Raw genomic sequence first — 23,798 nt, forward strand, 5'->3', positions numbered from 1 at the left:
GTCTGACCCTTCTGTGTGCCTGGGCGCGCTTGTGGATTGACTGTCTGGTTTGAGAGTGACAGGGGCTGGGGATCCCCCGGGAGGTTGGCTGAGTCAGCCCTCTGCTGAATGGCGACAATCGCAAGGAGAGTGGAGGGAGGAGATAGCACCTGGGATTGAATAGGGCTGTGCCTGCCTGCCACTCTGCTGGCTCCACCTCCTGCTGGGCGGCTGACGACCTTGCCCCTCGCTCTGAAAAGAATGTAGGAGCCAAGAAAACAAAGTGCTCCAGCAACACCCAGAACTGGATCAGACCGGGCTCAGGACCCACTTGCACAAAGACTTCAAAGACTTCTAGGGGTATAAGTACAAGACCCCTGACAACAGATTGGGAGATTCGACCATCGAGAGGAACCTCTGCTGAAAGACGGACCGCTGAAGAACTAAAGGAAGATTGCCGTGCTGTGTGCTCTAAAGGCTGACCTGTTCTGGCGTACAACTGAAGCTAAGGAGAAGAAGGGGTCCTGCTGTGTGCTGACCCTATCCACTTGACCAAACAAGACTTTGCTGTGTGCTGTGTCTTCAACTGAATCTCCAAGGGCCTGAGAAGAGCTGGCCTCCTGTTTCGCAACCCAGGGATAGAAAGGTTGCCAAGAACTCAAGACTCTGCTGTGTCCCACCTGCGCTGCTGTGTGCCGCAGGGACCGTGGACTGTTCTACCAAGCTTCTCAACGTCTGCCTGTGAGGTGGGCTGGCTGCTCTCTGTCTTGCTAGAGAGTACCACACCGAGCCGGGCCCGACACCGGTTGCCGCATCAAGACGATCGACGTGCTCATCGGCACGTGCCTTGCCGCGACCCGGAGGCCTGAAGCAGTTCGAGAGTCGTATTTCCCTGCTCTACGAAGCCGCGCTGTGAGTGGCTGACTCCGGTGACGTCGACATCGTCACTGGGGGCTCGTCGAGGGAGTTGTGGAATCCTTGCACCGAACAGCCCGAGGAGCGCTGGTATAACGAGCGCAGTGACACCTCCGGAGCAACGTAGCTGCCTAAAACATCGAGAGCCTACAAACTGATTCATTCTCAGTGAGTATCGAATCACTCAAGAGACTAGAGACTATTGTCTGACGGTCCCGACCAACTAAGAAAGCGACTATTGTGTAAACCTGTGATGCTTGATTTCAACTGCGGAAACTAGATAAAGATATATTATTTTTGATAACTCACCTGTGTGGTCTAAGTTTGTGGTGTGCGGAGGAGGGGTCATTGTGGTGTCTACGTGCAAATACCTTACACATTGCCTTGGGGATAAGCCTGTCTGCTCGAGCCAAGCTACCTAGAGGGTGAGCAGGGGTTATCTACCGTGGGTGTCCCTGTACCCTGACTAGAAGCAAGGGTCCCTATTTGGTCTAAGGTGAATACCTCTGCCAACTAGAGACCCCCAGATCTAACAAGCAGCATGTCCTAACTCCTAGTAAAGTCAGCCAATGACTGAAGCCGGGTGACGAGTTGTCCCTTGATACATGCTCTAGTGGGGTGTAGAAAAATGTGAATGACACAACCACAAACAAATGGATGAAGTGTGGCTTAAAATCCGTATATGTAACTATGCCATACACATAATTGTAGTAAAATCAAAAGGGTTTGGCTAACATAGATCTACAAAAGCCAATCTCTGTGCTATTGAATGCTAGCATCTTGTCTTCGAGAAAGTAAGAAAGAAAGAAACAAACAAACAAAGAAACTAAGAAAGTTAAAGACAGAAAAAAGAAAGAAAGACAAAAGCCAAGAGAGAACGGTTGATATAAGGGAAGAAGGAAGGAAAGAAGGAAAGCAAGAAAGAAAGAAAGAAAAGGGAATGAAAGCTATAAATAAAGGGTGAAAGAAAGAAGGCAAGTGAGAAACAAACTAAGAATGTAGGAAAGATGAAAGGAAAGAAAATAAAAGCAACACAGCAGAAGTGAAAGAATAAAAGAAAAACAGAATCAGGGAGAGAAGGAATGAAAGAAAAATGTAAATCAAGAAATATGAAAACAAGAAATGAGAAAAGAAAAAGAAAACAAGAAAGTAGGAATGAGAAAGAATAAGGGAAAAAACTATAGAAGGAATGAAAGAAATATTTAAAAAAAGGTAAGCAAGAAAGAAGAAAAGAATGAAAGAAGAAAGGAAAGAAAGGCTGAAAGAAGAAAAAAGCAATGAAACAAAAAGGAAAGAAAGAGGGAATGAAAGAATGAAGGAAGGAAAAAGGAAAGATGGAATGAAAGAGGAATGAAAGAGTAAAACACAGAAACAAAGGAGAAGGAAAGAAGGAATAAATAAAGTATTACAAGTGTTGCAAACTAAACACGATAAGGCTTTTTCCTCGGCAAATTTGTATCCAGAATAAATGTGTTCTGAGGAATTGTCTTCTTGTGAATTAAAATGTACCATGAAGCAGTTTCAAATAGAAGCAATCTTTGATGGTGTGAAATTCCTTATGGAGTGTCCTTTGTTTATCTGAGAAAGTCAGGTAAACAAAGTATTTTCCCTACAGGAATTTACAACAGCATTGGAAGGAGACAGGAGCTGAGAAAGCGTTGCAATAGCCTGTGTTCAGATCTGGTATAAAGAGTCCTGCTGTTACATCAAACTCTAAACATAAAGGCAATATCTAAGCAAATAAGTAAAAACAAAAACTTTGGCCCAGAATGGCACTAGCTTGTGTGTGCTTGTGTTCCTTGTGAAAGAGCAAAATTTACTTACTCAAAGTGAAGTTATCCAGTGGCTGATGTAGGCTGGCCTCCTACCCTATGCTCTATGATGGAGTGTTCAGAAGCAAAATCTGAATGATACACCAACAGACCAATGGATGAAGAACGCTGGCTGAGAGCCCCTGTAAGTAAGTATATTGTACATATAATTTAAATAAACTGAAAAAGAGTTGGCTAATGCCAGATCTAAAAAGGCTTGGTTGTATCCCTCCCTACTCTAGAGACTCCAACAAACTGTAAAAAAATATAAACAAAAAAGATCTTGTGGGACATTATGAGGTGCCCCTTCAAGTAGCAGTGAATAATAAACGAGCGGCTGCTGATATACATATATATTAGTACATCAATTTCTTGAAAACCACGGAATGAATTTACACCAAATCACAAAAAGCACTATTTCTAGACCATGATCTTCCTGACAAATTTGGTGTAATTCTGTTCAGCAGTTTTCGCGGTATTGCTTCCTAATAAGTATATGGAAAATGAATAGGGATTTTGAATTTTGGGACCTCCCCTCTTTTTCTCGGCCCCCTCGTTGCTGTGAAACTAGTCACTAAAAGCAATTTTTTCAAAAGTTTTGTAAAGATTCGTCAACCAGCACCAAAGTTAGCAAACCCAAAAAGGCATTTCCTATGGAAACAGAGACCTAACTATAACTACCCAGTAGTGACTGCCACTGTGTAAGATGTATATATATATATATATATATATATATATATATATATATATATATATATATATATATATATATATATATATATATATATATGCTTAAATGTTCTGCGAGAAAAACACATTTGTTGTGAGCACATCTAGAGTGTAAGTGGTGTTGTAGAGTGCCCCATATAAAGGAACCTTTTCCATTAAAACTTGGGAACTACCCAGGCTTCTCTTCTTCTTTTATGCATAATTTATGTGCAACTCTAAGCCTCAAAATAAGCACTCAAAAGACATGTAAGTTAGGAGCAGTAGTGGCTTGCTCAAAACGGGGGTGGTGAGGCAGCATCAAAAAGCAAAAGGGATTGCTGCGGAACGCCCACTGCAACACCCATTGCACGCCCCTTTCACGCTAAGTGAAGCGGAAAAAGGGGTCTTATTTACAAGGCAGCGTTAAGCCACAAAAGTGGCTTAACGCCGCTTTGTAAATAAAGAGAAGGGGATATTGCCACCAGAATGTCACTAAAAGTGACTTTCTGGTGGCCATATCCCCTTGTAAATGAGGCCCTATGAGCCTCATTTAAAGTTTGACGGGTGGGATGCTCCATCATAAATGTTTTATTTAGAGATTGACGGGTGGGATACTCCATCATACATTTTCTGTTTTCCCTCAGCCTTATATGTTTGGGTTATAGCCTGTGGGACTTGTAAAATGATGGACTTGATATGTGCTATGTTTTGACGGAGTATGCCATCCACCTAACTCCCCTTTATGTTCTTCCAGATTTTGCTCCAAGCCGGACTCTTCCACCGCGTGTATGGATGACCAAGCAATGCATGAAAAATCCCATATATTTGGAGCCCTCTAATTCCTGCTTGTAGCTGTTCACTATCTTTCAACTTAACTTAGCGCTGAGAAGTCGGCATACGGCGAAGTTCAGTGAACAGAAACTACCAAAATGAATGCAATCAACCACTAGAACTTATCTGTTCATACATGTACGTAGGATATACCAACCCACTGAGTTGCTTTTCCAGCTGCATCACCCAGTCTTTTTTGCAGTTGCTGAACTCTTTTACAGGATCCTGTCTGTGACTCATACATTCCTTTTCCTATTTCCACCTTTCCACCTATTTCCACCTTTAGCTTGAGATAGTACTAATCAGCGCTTTTGCTTGCATTCATGGAAGCAGAAAATGGAGTGAATGGTTTATAGTAAAATTCATTCTAACTGGGGTGTAAGTCAAGTCATCTCTACCAAGTTTCTGCTGGATCTGAAACAAAAGGTATCATCTGTAACCTTCTGTTGCACTCAAAGGCAGCCAGCTGGATATTCTTTATCCGAACAGAGAAGCTAAAAAAAAAGAAAGAAATGCACATTGGGCCATATCAGTGATTTACTGCAGTTTCTTTGTGCTAGATGAGCTCTAATGCTTAATTTATGGCGACCTGTTCAGCTGAAATATATTTCCATTGCGGTTTCGAAAGCTGTCATCCCAAATAGCCATTTCTTTCAAATTAAACTGAGAATAAAAGAATAAAAGAAATGTCATCGGTAGCATGGCGTTTATGGCCAGTGGTGTCTCTAGGCCATTAACTTCCCAGCCGGTCCGGTTCTCAGCATGACCTTCCCAATATAACAAAAGAAAACCAGCAAAGTTATGGCTCTGCTCATAAATCATCGTTAACGCAAACGCTCATATCACAGAGGAATGTTGATACATTGCAATGCAGTGCCTATCAAACGGTTAATAAATACAGGCCATTTCGATGACGGTCCAATCATCTGCAAGGGGAAATAGGATGATAAAGGCCAAGTATGAACCTATTCTGCAGTGCATAAAACACGCCTTCCTAAAATATGAAACATGATGAATTACGGAAGATGCAAAGATGAGAGATGTTTGATTTTTGCTACACTTGTTGCATTTTTGCGCAGTACTTTCACATACAGCCTAGATAAAAAAAAAAACTATTTTAGTGTTTAAATGAAATTTAAAAGAGCAAATAACAGGTTTGGCCTATGCAAAGCAGTGCTTAATTTGTGCCGGTGCTATCCGGTGCTTAGCACCGGCACTTACTTTTCAGGGCCGGGTCTACAGTCTGCACGACGGCACGTCGTCACTTATGAGAAGATGATGTGATGACAAGATGTTTATAATTATGTGACTCGGAATCGGCACGCGCAGAGTGCCAGTGTGCTTCGGTTGACTTGAGTCAGTGAGTCATTGTTGTGAATGTGAGCCGGTCCGGACTCCGGAGCAAAGCAATTGCAGCTCAGCACTCATTAATCATAATAATGATACTGACAGTGACATGGCGTCATCATGGCGGCCGCGGCGTAACGAAGGCATGGCCATTAGTTCAGTGAACTGCGACTGTTGCCGGTGGTGGGCGGGACTCGGGAGCAGTACTGGGTGGGAGTGAAGACATTGATTGGGTATTTGGATGTGCGCGCTGCGCGCAGATATTTTTCCGCTTACCAATGCCACGTCCCGGCACACCCGCACCCACGAGTCAGAGCCTCAGCCAGTCCGACCACGTTGAGGGGCAGGCAGCACCATCAGACGGCCCGCCGATCAGTTAATAATCGCAGCCCCAGCCGACCACAATGAGGAGTGCGTAAGTACTAAGTAACTGTTATTCAGACATCATGCCATCGCCATGCGTGCCACCTGTGACCTGCGACATGCCCGGTCACTCAGTGGTGGCGTGTCGGGCAAAGGGGTAGCTCCGGCTCCATTCGGTGACGCACTGATCGTGGCCCTGGCCCGGCCACGGTAATCATTTATTTAATTCAATATTCATCATATATCTAGGTTAAGAAGAGTGATAGTTGTTGTTAAAGAAGGGAAGGCCTGCCCCTTATTGTATCCTATACTCACAAGATTCGAATAATGCATGGCATGCTGAGCTCCTGCCTCGGCTCAGCAAGCCGCCGCTGGCCGGGGTTACGTTGTTAAAGAAGGCCCGGCCGGCCCAGCTCTGCCCTGCCCCTTGAAGTATCCGCACTGCACTCTGCCTGGGCTGGCCTGGCTGGCTTGGCCAAGTAGCGGCCGCCGACGCCGGACACATTATCACGATAGGAGCAGGGCCGGGCCGGCCAGCCGGTGTTCAAGTTAAAGGCCCTGCCTTAGTGGCTATCCGAGTCGGACTGAACCGGCGCAGAGTGTTGTTCTGGCCTGGGTCTCCGTCCCGAGTCCCTGTGTGCTTCGGTTGAGGCCTGCTGCCTGCCTCCCGCCTGGGTTAAGTTAAACAATGCCAGTATGCCCGCTGGATGTTGTAGGAGCTGTGTGTGTGCGGCAGGCAGCGCACTGAGATTTTTTTCCGATTGCCACCATGCACCACCACCCCCCAGCACTCCCGGCCCGCACCCCACCTCACGAGCCATCAGTCCAACGATATTGAGGCCAGGCCAGGGTTGAGGCAGAGCAGGCAGACAGCAGTAGCAGCACCAGGCAGAGTGAGTCTAAAATACGGTAATAAATAAAGGCAGTGCCCCGGACGACTCGAGTATAATTATAATAACCAACCAGCCCGTAACTGTAAGTAACAGTGCCACCAAGTAAGGACTAGGGGTTACCTTAGATGATGATTCTCTAAGAGTCGTCCTATTGTATTTCAACACATTCAAGTAAAAAAAAACAGGTGTTCGTGTTCAAACACAGGCACACAGCGTCCCTTGAGGCCTCCGTTGAGCAGCATGCATTGCACTGCAAGTTGTAGTTTAAATAAGAAAACACAAGTTTTCCCACACGTGCTACAAGGTGGAATTGCTGGAGATTGTTTTTAATGACAACCCCACAAGTGTTGTCCCCACAAGTCTGTTCACAGCCGGTTCATCAACTCTGAACTGCTCCTGGAAACAATTCCATTTCTGCCCCTGATATCCGATCTCTCTGCTCGCGAGAATAGCTGCTGTCTTGGGACAGGAAGGTTTCACCTGGTACTGTTGAACTTGCACATTAGAACCAAGGTAAGGGTGCCCGGTGCACCCTGTGCAGCAAAGCTAGTTTGGCCGCAAGACAACAGTTGTGATTCTGGCACCATGAACTTAAAAAAGATTGCAACGTTATTTTCTGTGCAGTAGAATGAGTCCACGAGCAGACTTTCCAAACTTCAGCAGGTCACTCTTGAAGTGCAGAGACTGGAAAAAAACTGTTCCCTGAAGGCCTTCCCGCCCCATAGTTCCCAACTGGAACGAGCCCTGTGTAAGGGCTTTCCACCCATGGACCAGGCGCGAGCACAGTGTTGTGATGCAAACACTTCTTCTGTGTGGCATCGGCATTTGTATTGATGTATTATAAAGCGCTAAATTGTCATCTGATGATGGCTTCTAGGCGCAAATGACTTTTTTACATCAATAGCTCACATAAGAAGCCCACAACAGTGTAATAACCGTGAAATATTCCAGTTTTGAGCACTGCCTGTTGGCATAGGAAGGGCTTCCCTCAGAGATGCTCAGACAGATTATGTTTGTCTTGTTTGTGTCATGGGGGTGATAGAGTTAATGTGCTTTGAGAATTCAGGATGTGTGGGGGAGTAATGTCTACCAAATAATTTCAATGTTATGGGCAGCCACAAAACGATTTGAAGCAAGCACTGGTAAAAGCAACTTGTTTGCTGTGGACTGGCAGTCTTTTGAATTGTTCAACGCTTGTTTTGTGTTTTTATGATTTTTTTTTTGTAAAACTGGATGTTGAGGGAGCTCCTGTCCTTCAAGAATAAAAAAAAGTTGTTTAAAAGCAAAAATATATACGTGTTTGGTTTAAGAAAGCACAAATTGTCATAGTAGCACCTGGCACTGAGGGGAAATACTTTGTGTTTGCAGTGTCCTCGTTACAGGACAGAATGGCATTCTTTACAGTGAAGTTAGCCAATGTCTGAAATGGGGAGACTCATTTGCCCATGCTGCATTGGGCGGAAAGAAAATGTGAATGAAACAACAACAACCCAGTAGATGGTAATGTTGCGCTGCGGGCAATGGCTCAGCCGGTGGCGCTGTGGGTGGAGCTAACAGATGAAGTGGGTGGAGCTAGTGGAGGAAGTGGGTGGAGCCAGAGGAAAGAAGGTGTGGCCTACGAAAAAGATTTGAGCACCTGCACTTCATATTTTACAAATTAAGCACTGATGCAAAGCCACCTTTGAAATTCAATTATGGTGTTTTCACATGCGTGAGAGGATTTAGCTTCATAATATACATTTTCGTGCGAGTAAATCTACGCCAGGGTCAGGGACAGGGTGTTCCAAAGCAGGAATGCCTTGAATCTATTCACACCCCTGCAGTTACTCCTTTGCGGGTATTCACAAACGTTTACCAAATCCACTCCCACGCCAGAGAGTTGGAGGTCTTTATCAATCAAAGGCAGGAGAAAGCTATTTCTGGGATACCAATGGGAAGTGAACGCACCAAAGTTGGTGGGAATTTAAGTGACGGGGTTTCTCCATCTTAGAAAACATATTTTCCCCATGGAGGAAAAGAAAATGAAAGATGAACGGAATTGCGCACATAAGAAGTCATTTCACCAAGCACGATTAATATTATATAATTACACTTGAGGAAATACCCTCAGCATGTTCTTATACCAAAATCAAGAAAATGTTTACTTTTGATATGTTGAGTTTCAGTGAAATCTGTCAAGGGGAGAAATACTTAAATGAGTGTCAGTCAATAAACAGTGTTTCTGTTTTTAACTCCCCACTATACACCATGGAAAAACAATTACACCAGATTGACAAAAAACGTAGGCTCAGATTTACTAGCCCTTAAATCGGATTTACTAAGCCACGCAAAGCCACCTTGAGTGGTTCTGCGTGGCTTAGTAAATCCAGAGAATAATGCTGCATTGCATTACTCTGCGTTGGGAAGGCATTACATGTGTGGAATGTGGGCGTTCCTACACATCCACTCATGTATATTGGCACATTCCCAGATTTACTAAGAATATCAAACCTGGGATTGCATCAAAATGGTTTGCCATCTCAACAGAGGCGTAACAAGGAGAAATACGTTTATTTCCTCTTTCTATATAGGCTGCCTTCTGCAACAAACATAGGAAAAGTAAAATGCCTCTGACCATAGTTTTAGTGCAAGAAGGTGTTCATTCCTGCACAAAAACTATACTGGCTGTAACGTGGGCACCCTTGCACCATGGCACAAGAATTCCAGCATTGGTGCTAGGAAGCACTCTGGGGCCATTTTACCATATAATCATGCAGTGCAGTGCAGAAGCCACAAATGCTGTGCTGCATGAAAAGGGGAGAGGAGGAGAGTGCAATTTTTACAGAAATATGGCACTCTCCTCCCCTTTCTCTAGCACTGATGCTAAAATCAGCTGCCGTGCCATGGTGCAAGTGTGTCACCATGAGTTTAGCATAGGTTTTATACTGGAGGGGTACCCTTCAAGTGCAAAATACTATGCTTAGACTGACTTTATCCCTTTTCCCTTTTTGTATGTGTGCTGTGAAGTGCAGCACATGTACAAAGTCAGAAAAGCAAGGAGAAATGAAAGCATTTCTCCTTCCCTGCACCTACTTCAAAAGGGTGAAGTTTTCTGACACTAAACCCTGTCTACTGTGTTTAGTAAATAGGATTTAGCATAAAAAACCTTGAGTTGTTGCATGGTAATGTGGCCTAAGCCTGGGCAAAAAGAAGCGCAAAAAACCTCTGCTGCGCTACGCGGAGCTCCGCAAGTGGCTGAGTGGGTTAGAAAAAATGCTGTTCGGGATAATTTTCAGTGCCGGGTCTTTCTCTGCGCTGTGAAATTTTTGTGAATGGCACCATGCACAGCGCAAGCAGGCGCAAGTGCACGCTACTTCATTTCTGCCGCTTGAGTAGATTTTCTACCTGAGCAGCAGCTTTCTCAACGCAAACAGACGGTTTCTCAATGCGAGGGGTCGCGAGCATACGCTGCCACTCACATTGAGAAATTCGACCATGTTGAGAAATCTCAGCTTGATGGTGACGATCACAAATGATGAAAAATCTCACGGAGAGGTGGATTTTACTCGCTCGAGCTCGCCAACTTGATGTTGATGATCGCGAGTGGGGAAAAAAGCTGCGCTCCACGGAACTCGGCGAGCTCTGCGTAATGCGGAGTGCGGTAAACTCTCCAAACTCCATGAGCTGAGCAGAGCTCAGCGCCAGACTTACGCCCATGCTCCAGCCATGGACCTCTGGTACACCCCCTTGGCGTTAAGTTATGCAAAGCAGCACAATGCACTGTTTTGTGTTGCGTTCACATTATTTCCCGTACTTAAAAAATTTAGTGCTGAAAAGCAAATTGGAAAAAAAAGATTTTGCACTGATTTGCTTCACTTTTGTGATTTAACCAGGGCCTATAATCTTAGTAAATCCTCCCCCCAGGGCACCAGCCAGAGAGAGAGCAGGAATACCCCATATCTTACTGAATATAATGTATTCCTGCTCTCTCCATTTGATGCAGCACAGCAAGTTGTCTTGCCCCATTGCTTTGTGCCAAATATTAGTACATCTGAGGCCTTGACCATCACTCTGGATAGTGCCTTGGTTTGGTGTAAATTCATGTAGTATTTTTTGAGAAATTGGGTGTATATTTACTAGAAGGTATTGCAACATGGTACAGCAATCGAAGTTGCTGCATTGTGTTGCGTTGCATTCCATGAGAGGCAGAAAGGAGACACTGCCATATTTACAGAGATATGGTGCTGTCCTGCTCTTGTCCCAACATACACGCTCAATCAGGTTGCTAGAACCATGCACACACCTTTGCATCTTAGTGCAAGTGTGTGTTTATGATGTCTAGCATTCATTTTGTACTGGAAGAGACTTCCAGTACAAAATACAATGCTTAGATTAACTTTTAAACTTTTGCTACTTTGTATGTAAACTGCACATTGTAGCATACATGCAATACCAGAAAAGATTGGGGAAATAAAAGCATTTGTACTCGATAAGAAAAATGTGATTTAATGTTATGTTCTGATGCTAAACCCTTCCTACTTTTTAGGTCGAGCCTAGCGGCAGCACACAGACACTGCTTGCTCTGTGAGACTGCTGTAGTAGAGTATGGGAGAGAAGCTGCGACCACTCTCCTCCCATATTTTTTATTGTCTGGTGTCATTGTCTTCCGTAAATGCTGCCTTCGGATTCATTAATAGGCTTGTTAGTCCCTCCTAAGTACAGCCTTTTCTTCATTTGTACCCTCCCATGGCGACTGGCCCTTTTACTGTAAGCACTATTTACTTTATTGAGTTTCTCTTACTGCAGGCCGGACATGCGCTTCTTCAGCTGAAACCGCGTGTGTTTTTTTAAGCAGCACGGCAGCCCCTGTAACACGGGCACCTGCTTTCAATCACTTTAACCCGGCATTATCTCAAGACTGTTTCAACCCCCCCAAGTAAAATGAATTGAGAAATGATTAGCGAATTAAGTTATGTGAATTCCAGGTAGCACATAATCGTGTGCTAATTGGCTGCAGCTGACAACAGCACATCTGTGTTACATGCCATCTGTACTAAAGCCACCTCACGGGTTGTTTTCAAAAGCCTGTTTTATTAACAACAACACCACCACCAATATCACCATTACCAATACCACCACCAACAATACCACCACCAATACCACCACCATCAATACCACCTCCTCCACCAATAACACCACCACCAATACCACCACCACCAATACCACCAACACAAATACCACCAACAATACCACCACCACCACCATCAACACCACCAATAACACCACCAATACCACTACCACCTTCACCACCACCAACACCACCAATACCACCACCAACACCACCAATACCACCACCACCAATGCCACCACCACCAATACCACTGCCACCAATACCACCACCAATAACACAACCAACACCACTACCACCTTCACCACCACCACCAATATCACCACCAATGCCACTACCACCTTCACCACCATCACCAATACCACCACCCATACCACCAATACCACTACAACCAATGCCACCACCAATACCATCACCAATACCACCACCACCAAAACCACCACCTCCACCAATACCACCACCACCAATACCACCACCACCACCAATACCACCAGTACCACCACATACCACCAGCAATACCAATACCAACACCAACTATACCACCACCAATACCGCCACCACCAATACCAATACTGCCACCAATACCACCACCACCACTACTACCATCACCACAAATACCAATAACACCACCACCAATACCACCAATACCACTACCACCACCAATATCACCACCACCAATACCACTACCACCACAAATACCACCACCAAAACCACCACCAGTACCACCAATACCACCACCACCCCCACCAGTATCACCACCACCACCCTCAATATCCCCACCAATACCACCACCACCAAAACCACCCTCAACCATTCCACCACAACCACCAATACCACCACCAATAATACCACAGCCACCACCAACACCTCCACCAATACCACCACCACAACCAACACCACCAATACCACCACCACCACCAATACCACCCCCACCAATACCACCACCACCACCACCACCAATACCACAACCACAACCGATACCACCACCACAACCAACACCACCAGCACCACAATACCACCACCACCACCACCACCACCAATACCACCACCAATACCACTGCCACCAATACCACCACCAATACCACCACCACCACCACCAATACCACCACCAACACCACCACCAATACCACCACCACCAAAACCACCAATACCACCACCACCAATACCACTACCATCACCACCACCAATACCACCACCACCAACCCAATACCACCACCACCAATCCAATACCACTACCACCACTACCAAAACCACCACCAATACCCAATACCACCACCACCAATACCACCATCACTACCAACACCACCAATGCCACCTTAAATATCACCACCACCAATACCAACACCACCACCAATACCACCACCACTACCACCACCAATACCACTGCCACCAATACCACCACCACCACCAATAACAACACCAATACCACCACCAATACCACCACAAACACCACCACCAATACCACCACCACCACCACCAATACCACCATTACCACCACCACCACCAATACCACCAATACCAATATCAACACCACCATCAATACCATCACCACCAACCCAATACCACCACCACCAATCCAATACCACCACCACCACTACCAAAACCACCGCCAATACCACCACCAATACCACCACCACCAATACCATCACCACTTATACCACCACCCCCACCAATACCACCACCACCAATACCACCACCACCACCAATACCACCAGTACCACCTCATACCACCAGCAATACCAATTCCAACACCAACCATACCACCACCAATACTGCCACCACCAATACCAATACCGCCACCGATACCACCACCACCAATACCACCACCACCACTAATACCAATACCAATAACACCACCACCAAACCCACCAGTACCACTACCACCACCAATATCACCACCATATCACCACCACCAATACCAATACCACTACCACCACAAATACCACCAATACCACCACCAAAACCACCACCAGTACCACCAATACCACCACCACCACCAATATCACCACCACCACCCTCAATATCCCCACCAATACCACCACCACCAATACCAACCCCAACAATACCACCACAACCACCAATACCACCACCAATAATACCACAACCACCACCAACACCACCACCACAACCAACACCAAGACCACCAATACCACCACCACCACCAATACCACCACCACCAATACCACTACCACCACCACCACCAATACCACCACCACCAACCCAATATCACCACCATCAATCCAATACCACCACCACCACTACCAAAACCACCGCCAATACCACCACCAATACCACCACCACCAATACCACCTTCAATATCACCACCACCAATACCAACTCCACCACCAATACCACCACCACTACCACCACCAATACCACTGCCACCAATACCACCACCACCACCACCACCAATACCACTACCAATGCCACCACCAACACCACCACCAATACCACCACCACCAATACCACCACCACCACCACCAATACCACCATTACCACCACCACCAATACCACCACCACCAATCCAATACCACCACCACCACTACCAAAACCACCGCCAATACCAGCACCAATACCCAATACCAGCACCACCAATACCACCACCACTACCAACACCACCAATACCACCTTCAATATCACAACCACCAATACCAACACCACCACCACCACCAATCCAATACCACCACCACCACTAATACCAATACCACCACGACTAAAACCAATACCACCACCACCAATACCACCAATTCCAATACCACCACCACCACTAATACCATCACCACCAATACCACCACCAACACCACTACCACCAATACAACCTCCACCAATACCACAACCACCTATACCACCATCACCACCAATACCACCACCAATACCACCACCACCAATACCACCGCCAATTCCAATACCACCACCAATACCACCAATAGACCACCACAATACCACCACCTCCAGCACCACCAATACCAGCACCACCAATACCAGCACCACCACCAATACCACCACCACCAATACCACCACTACCAATACCACCACCAATACCACCACTAATACCACCATCAATACCATCACCCCCAATACCACCACCAATACCATCACCACCAATACCACCACCACCACAACCAATACCACCACCACCAATACCACCAATACCAATACTATCACCACCACTAATACCACCACCACCAATACCACAACCAACACCGCCACCGCCAATACAACCTCCACCAATACCACCACCACCAATACCACCATCACCACCAAAACCACCACCACCACCAATATCACCACCATCAAATCCAATACCACCACTACCAATACCAATACCACCACCAATTCCAATACCACCACCAATACCACCAATAGACCACCACAATACCACCACCACTACCTCCACCACCACCAATACCAGTACCACCAATACCAGCACCACCACCGATACCACCAGCACCACCACCAATACCACCACCACCACCAATACCACCACTAATACCACCATAAATACCACCACCACCAATACCACCAATAACCCCACCACCAGTACTACCACCACCAATACCACCACCACCAATACCAATATCAACACCACCAATACCACCACCAGTACCAATACCAATACCAGCACCAATACCACTACCAATACCAACACCAATAATACCACCACCAATACCACCATAACCAATACCACCAATACCAATACCACCACCACCAAAACCAATACCACCACCACCAATACCACCACAAATACCAAAACCACCACCACCAGTACCAATATTACCACCAATACCACCACCAATACCAATTCCACCACCACCACTAATACCAGAATACCACCACCAATACCACCACCAATACCACCACCACCATCAATACCACCACCACTGCCAATACCACCACCACCAATACTACCACCAACACCACCACCACCAATACCAGAACCACCACAACCAATACAAATACCACCACCAATACCAATAACACCACCACCACCAATACCAATATCGCCACCAGCAATATCACCACCACCAATACCAGTACCACCACCACCACCAATTCCACTACCAGTACCACCACCACCAGTACCAATACCAATACCACCACCACCAATACCAATAACACCACCAACACCACCAATACCACCACAAATATCAAAACCACCACCACCTTTACCAATATTACCACCAATACCAATACCACCACCACCACCAATACCACAATACCACCACCAATACCACCACCACCAATACCACCACCAATACTACCACCACCACCAATACCACCACCACTGCCAATACCACCACCACCAATACTACCAGCAATACCACCACCACCAATACCAGAACCACCACAACCAGTACAAATACCACCACCAATACCAATACCACCACCAATTCCAATATCGCCAATACCACCACCACCAATACCAGAACCACCACCACCATTTCCACTACCAGTACCACAACCACCAGTACTAATACCAATGCCAGCACCAATACCACTACCACCACCAATACCACCACCACCAATACCACCAATACCGCCACCACCAATACCAATACCATCACCACCCATACCACCACAATACCAACACCACCACCAGTACCAATACTACCAGCAATACCACCACCAATACCAATACCACCACGACCACCAATACCACAATGCCACCACCAATACTACCACCACCAATACCACCACCAATACTACCACCACTACCAATACCACCACCACTGCCAGTACCACCACCACCAATACTACCACCAATACCACCACCGCCAATACTAGAACTACTACAACCAATAGAAATACCACCACCAATACCAATACCACCACCACCACCAATACTAATACTGCCACCACCCATTCCACTACCAATATCACCACCATCAATACTGCCACCACCACCACCACCACCACCACCAAAACCATCATCAATGCCATCACCACCACCAATACCACCACCACAATACCTCCACCACCAATACCACCACCACCAATACCAATACCACCACCACGAATACAAATACCACCACCACCAATGCCAATACCACCACCTCAGTGCCTCTCGCTCACTAGTAATAGCAGGGGCTCTGTACGAGGCCGAAGCTGCAGCCAAGACCATCCCTCCCTCCCTCCATGCCCACCATAAAACACAGCCCACCCTGCACCAGGAGGTGAAGCCAGGGCCCTACTACAGCTGGAGTGTTTTTTATTAGGCCAAAGATAGCAATGACATTACATAATGCCAAACTGCACACTCAAATCACAGAGAGTGCAGGAAATAGCCCCCCACTCTTCCTCCTGAGCAGCAATAGTGTAATCACAGAGTGAAAGGTGTTGGAGTGCTTTGTTAGTTTTTATAGCTCATATCATATGTAACTCCCACTTCAACTTCACACTTTGTGTCTGTGCAATTTACAACACTATTTGTCACTACTTTGAAGATGTCGCAGTGCAGCCTCTTCATCTGATATTTACAATCTAACAAGCGGTTGAGAAGACCCTTTATTGCAATGCAATAGGTCTCTCATTTGCGAGAGTTTAAGCTATTAGTATTGTAAATGACAATGCCCTTTACTTATGTTTTAAAACCCAAAACATAAATAAAAGGTATTGTCATCTACAATCTCAATAGCTGAAACGCGCGTGAATATGAGACCTATTGCATTGCAAATGCTTGTTTTAGTAGATAGGGCGTTGTTTCAAAACCCTGGATGGTTGCATGGGAACACCCTTATACCACGCATGGAATGTCTCCCTGATGCTAAGTGATACAAAACCACAAGGTGCTGCATTTCATTACTTGCAGGTGACTTTCCAGCGCAAAATAAGTTTTGCGCTGAAAGGCAAATTTCGAATGAACATGTTGTTTCTTTCGTGATCCAAACTCAGAGCAAAATGTTAGGAAATATACCCTCAATGTCAAACAAATGTATTAGTTGGGCCTGAAAGGGATAAAAGTTAAGATATCTGGATAGTTAGCAGAGAGACAGTCCTCAAACCAAGATTTGCAGACGGTCTATACACCAAATAAAAAAATAGAAAACCTCTATTGGGCGAGGAAGATATGTGATTCCATCATTCATTTCATGCCCACAGTCCCAAAGTTGGGTCAGCAGACAATAAGTTTGTGATTGCTGCAACAGAACATTAGAAAATGATATACTGGAAACACAATTTCAGAACATCCCTGCAAGAAAGGGAGAGTATGGCCCAGGAGCTAATGTGGGGGACCCAAAAGTTCCTCCCATTTCACAAAATAAATACATTTTTCTGTGGGATAAAATGCCTCAGACCTTCTGCAGCTAGGTAAACTAACTATAAACCACACCTTCATACTGTACGGCTACTGACCCCGTATATAACGGCACTCATGTCATGTTAAATGCCAGTGTTGATATCAATGATGATTTCTCAAATTACAAAATTGCTGACATCACTGATCGTTATCGAAGACAGCATCCTGTACTCCTGGACCAACACTCTGCCTTAGGTCAAGCAAAGCAGGCGTTGGCCAAAACTTGGCAAATGACCAAACCCAAACCATCATGGCATTTGGCCATGCACCTCCACACCTAGGGAAAATATAGCAAACCCCCCCAAAAATTGGTTGCTATAAATCTTCATGATTTAAATTAATATTAAGTAACATTGCATACAACAATTTCTAAAAAAAACGAGAAAGTGAGCTTTTTGAAACCACTCCTACTGTGGCAACAACCACCTAATAGCTTCCTGAGGCTAAAAGTTGAAGGCAAAAAAGTACTTGTATGTGTGTAGGGACACAGGCACTCCTGTGTGTGTCCCTAATTCACACATAATTGCAGAATTGCTGAATTCATTGCTTTATCAGCAATTAAATCAGTAACAACATTGCTGCTCAGCCTATACTGCTCATAAAACGCCCCCTCAGTCTGCTACAACAATGCCACATTGACTCTGAAGATGCACTTAGGTCTTTGTCTTCTCCTCTGCTAGTGTTGAGTAAAAACCCTCATCCTCCTCATCTTAGCACACAGAGCAGGCATTGCGGGAAAAAGTGAGTTTCGTTGCCTTTTTATAGTTTGCACCTGATCCTGTTTGCACTCAATGCTAATTTGTGAGTGTTACAACCTCTTTTTGTGACTAGTCAGAAATTGCAACCGTTAGTACATTTAAAAATGAGGAACGCAAAAATAGAGTGTCGGTAAAATATGGTTAGCATTGCTATTTTTGCGATTGGAACCAAAATACATATTGATACATTCCAAGTTTACCTTTTCCCACCCACCTTTAGCAACACTGTATCAGGTTACGTCACTTTTTGTGCTGGCACAATCTGCCTTGAGTGTTCTCAGTGTTACTTATAAGCCTATTTACTTTGTAGTCAATTTTGAGGACAGTTTACTGCCTTTGTAAATCAGTGGTAGTTATGTCTAAAATTGTCAGATTATCCGCATAAAGTAATACATTCCCTGAGCTCCAGCTAATACAGGGGGAAGGGACAGCGCACAGCACTTAAAATAAAGAACACATTATTGTGACCGGGACACATCACTTCTTTAATACAGGAATCCTCCCTGTTTTTCTTTGCCCACTAGCAATATATAAGCACAAGTATTGGAGTGAAATGCAATCAAAACTGACAAGAGCTCTTGTAGCATCCCTTTTTTTGCAAGAATTCTGAAAAAAGATGAATGTAAAGATGTGGTGACTATTAGATGATTTGATGGAGGATTCTCATAATCTTTCCCTTTCTTAAGCCTTAATGGTAGGGCAATTATGCATTAAAAACCTCCAGAGCACATGCTGAACCTTACATGTTTAATCCAGCACTCCTTGTCAAACCAGAGGCCATTATTTTTCCTCTTTTTGATTTCTACCATCAGTGCTTTTGCTACTCATTCTATCTTTCTTTCCAAAGTGCCTGGTGTTAGCTGGTCAGGTCCATAAATTGGAATAAAGTTGTTGCTTAGGGCCAGAAGTACGAAAGAAGTTTGCATTCGCGAATTGTCCAACACCTCTATTTTGGGCCGTTTACAAAATCAAACTCCCCCTCTCCTTATGTACGAAAAGAAATTTTGTAGCTCTAATTTGTGATTTCTTTCATTTGGAAATTTCTATTTTTCTGATTTTAAATAAGGAATTACAAATAGGAACTTTCAAATAGTGAATCGCAAATAGTATGTATGAAGCATTTCCTAGTTGTAAAATGCAGTTTTAGGAAATGCGTTTACCACCAAATCAAATCAAGTGTTATTCATGTGCAACCTATATAAGGTGGACTAAAATGCATCAGGCCTTTTCACAATGGCAGTTTTGTGTGTTCTGGCGAGGAGGATGAGACAGGAGAGGATTTTTAGGGCTAGGATAACCCTTGTTGATCAAACTGAGCCAGAGATATTTGATAAGTATATGCTTAGTAGTCAAGCCATTTTGGATGTGTTGGCTGATTTACATCCAAGGCTACAGACCCCTATAGACAGCAGCAAATGATATTCCTCTGCATGTGCAGGTATTGTATTGTGCACACCTTTTAGCTCCTGTAATTTACCAGGGAGTAATAGCAGTAGTGGGGGGGAGGGGGAGGGGGGATGGAGCAAAGTGTGCTGTCACTTTTTCGCATAGTTTTCGTGATAGTATGCTATCCAAAATGAATGATTACATTTATTTTCCTGCATCTCAGCAGAATTTGCAACATACCAAACTTTTATTTTATTGTCTGGCACATTTTCCAAACGTTTTAGGATGTGTTGATGGGACAGGGATTGCCATCTGTCCACCATCTGTGAATTCATTATTTTTTTAGAAACAGCAAAAACAGTCACTCCTTCAAAACACAGGTTGTGTGTGACACCTTCTGTATAATAACAGACCTTGTTGCCCGATTTCCAGGCAGGACACATGATTCCAATATGTTATGCCACAGCGGGATATATAATAGCCTGTCTCAAGCTAATGTTGGTGATGGTTTTCTACTTGCTAAGCCTATATAAAATATGTTACAACCACTTTACCATTCACAGTAATAACCCATTCTAATGTAAACTTCCTTTACTTTTTAGGAGACAGTGCATATTCATTATGACCTTGGATCTTAACACTATATTTAAATCCAAGTACAAGGAATGAGCAGTGATAAAATCGTGCTCACAAAACTAAAACTACAGGTCTGTTATAGAGAGGATCTTTGGAATACTAAAAGGGCGCTTCAGGTTTCAACACAATGTTGACATTGATTCAGAATCTGATCCTAAGGAAGGAATACATCAAATACAACACTAACAGGATGGTGCTTATGCTGCTGAGGTTGGAGCACGTCATACAGAGATTGCTACCAATTATTTTTAAGGTAAGGGAAATGAAAAAAGGTAAACAAATACAAGAAGACATGTTTGTTACGCTTTTAAACTTAAACAATGTCTTTAATTAGGGAAGCATCATATTAATATGATTAACAAAGCAAAACAAATGTATCTAGACTGTCGAACCTGCCACTTTTTGCAGGGCTATCCCCTAACCTTTTGCCTTCTTCCTCCTATTTTTTCTGACCTATTTTTGTTGGCTTTAGGACTCTGCACACTTTACCACTGCTAACCAGTGCTAAAGTGCATATGTTCTCTGTATAAATTGTATCTGTACCTAGTTTATCCATGATTGGCATATTTGATTTACATTTGTGCCCAGGGCCTGCAAATCAAATGCTACTAGTAAGCCTGCAGCACTGATTGTGCCACCCACATGAGTAGCCCTACAATCATGTCTCAGACCTGCCACTGCAGTGTCTGTGTGTGCAGTTTTAAACTGCCATGTCGACCTGGCAAGTGAACCTACTAGCCAGCCCCAAACCTTCCCTTTTATTCCATGTAAGGAACCACTAAGGTAGGCCCGATGTAGTCCCATGGGCAGGATGCAGTGTATTTGAAAGGTAAGACATGTGCAGGTGTGTTTATCATATCCTGATAGTGAAATACTGCTAATTTCGATTTTTACAATTGCAAGGACCCTCTCTCCCATAGGTTATCATTGGACCTGTCTTGTAAACTCTTACAAGTGTACCTTCTAATTGGAAAGAGATGGAGATTTAGAGTTTGGGGTCCCTGAACTCGCAATTTAAAAGTACATCTTTTAGTGCAGATGGTTTTTAAATTGCATGTTTGAAAATGCCATTTTTAGAAAGAGGGGATTATCTTGCTTTCCCATTCTGTCTCTGCCTGTGGAATCCATATCTGAGGGAGAGTCACAGTTGGACTGTTTGTGCATTCCCTCTAAATATCACACAAAGGGAGCTGAGGTATGTCTTGCATATCCTGATGGCCCATCACCAGGCTGATGGTCCTTCCTGAGCTAGAGTGGTGGGAGGAGCTGTCACTGATACCTGAATAGGGCTTGGCCTTTCCTCACACAAAGCTGTCTCCTCACCCCTGTAGTGTGTCTGGAGCCAGGTCAGGGAAAGGAAGGGTTTTGTACACTACAAATATTTTCCTTTGAAGTTTGCCTACTACAAAAGCAGAAACTGCCATAAGAACAGGAGCTGGGACAACATAACTTCAGAACACTTCTGGAATAAGAGGAGATTCTGCCAAGAAGAAGAGCTGGAGAAGCTGTATGAGGGGAACTGCCACTCTGTGTGTTGCTGTGTTAGGCTTGCCAGCTGCTTGCTGCTTCTGTCTTGGAGAGTGAAAGGACTGGACTTAACTTTCTTGTATCCTGCTTGCCAAGGTTCTCCAAGGGCTTGTGTGTGCTTGCCTCTGGTTAAGAAGTTTCAGGGCTATCAAAGACTTCACCTGCAGCCCCTGAACTCCTCTGCTGGGAGATCTGACCTGCAAAGTAGTATCAATTCCAGTTCTGGGCCCTTGGAGGTGGCTTTGTGGCAAAGAAGAAAAGAAAATCCATGCATCGCCCTTCAGCACCTGTTTCTCCTGATGAAGCACCACCATGCGGCCGAAAAACCAACGCATCCTCGTGGTGCGACCAAAGAATCGATGCAGCACCTGCGTGGGGCTTCAAGATTGCTGCAGCCTGAGTTCTAAGCACTGTGTCTCCGATGTCACGAAACACCCACTCCGACTTTGATACAGGCTCTGCTGTGCGGCTGAAGAAATCAGCCCATCACCTGCTCGCGGCTGGATGATCGGCACAACTACTGTTTCACTGCCGCCGCATCCACCCAGCGCATCTGGATTTTTGCCGCTTTGCACCTGTGTACCAAGTTCTTCATCGACGTTGCCCCACAGTAAGGAACCGAGGCTTTGTGGCTGGATTTCAACACATCACCTCTGTAGGAGAGTAGGGTCTGCTATCCTATGGTCACCCCAAATTTTTGCTTTTTGCTTCACTGGTTTTTGACATATTGAGGCTGTGGGCCTGCCAATCAGACCCCCAGCCTGCTGTTCTCTCTACTAAATTAAAACTATGCACCCTAGGTGCATAACCAATTGGAAGTGGATCACCCTGTCAGCCCCTGTACCAGTGTACACTAGGTACCCAGGGCATTGGTGTACCCAAGGCCTGCCAGGGGCTGCAGCATGTATTATGCCACCCCAGGCTTGGCCTAACAATCTGACACAACTGGCTGATCACTCAGCTGGGGTAAGTTGGTGTAATCACCTCTTACTTAGGTGTAGTATACCTATACCTAACCTTAAATGGGACACCTGGTAACCTATAAGTCACTCCTATGGCAGGCCTTAACAATCCTGAAGGCAGAGTGCTTGGTTCCATGTGAGATGGTGCTCTGGCATGAGCTGAGCCTGTCTGCAGTGGTCGGAACAACTTCCTTCTACTGTTTCCAGATATCGTCATACCATATACTCTTAAGTGCATTATGAACCTCGCGGTTAAATGCTATCTTTGGTTTGGCTT

At 44.9% G+C, this 23,798-nt stretch overlaps 1 long non-coding RNA gene across 1 annotated transcript in view; it reads left to right on the forward strand.

The window, feature by feature from the left end:
* The first annotated feature begins 5,810 nt into the window (after window positions 1-5,810).
* The window catches only part of LOC146816794 (uncharacterized), a 48,105-nt gene continuing 30,117 nt past the window's right edge, over window positions 5,811-23,798 (forward strand). The window contains exons 1-2 of the long non-coding RNA XR_014962940.1: window positions 5,811-6,006; window positions 20,999-21,285. This is a non-coding gene — a long non-coding RNA (uncharacterized LOC146816794). The remainder of the gene's footprint in view (window positions 6,007-20,998; window positions 21,286-23,798) is intronic.

The sequence above is a fragment of the Triturus cristatus genome, chromosome 6 (genome assembly GCF_964204655.1).
Source record: "Triturus cristatus chromosome 6, aTriCri1.1, whole genome shotgun sequence".
Lineage (NCBI taxonomy): Eukaryota > Metazoa > Chordata > Amphibia > Caudata > Salamandridae > Triturus > Triturus cristatus.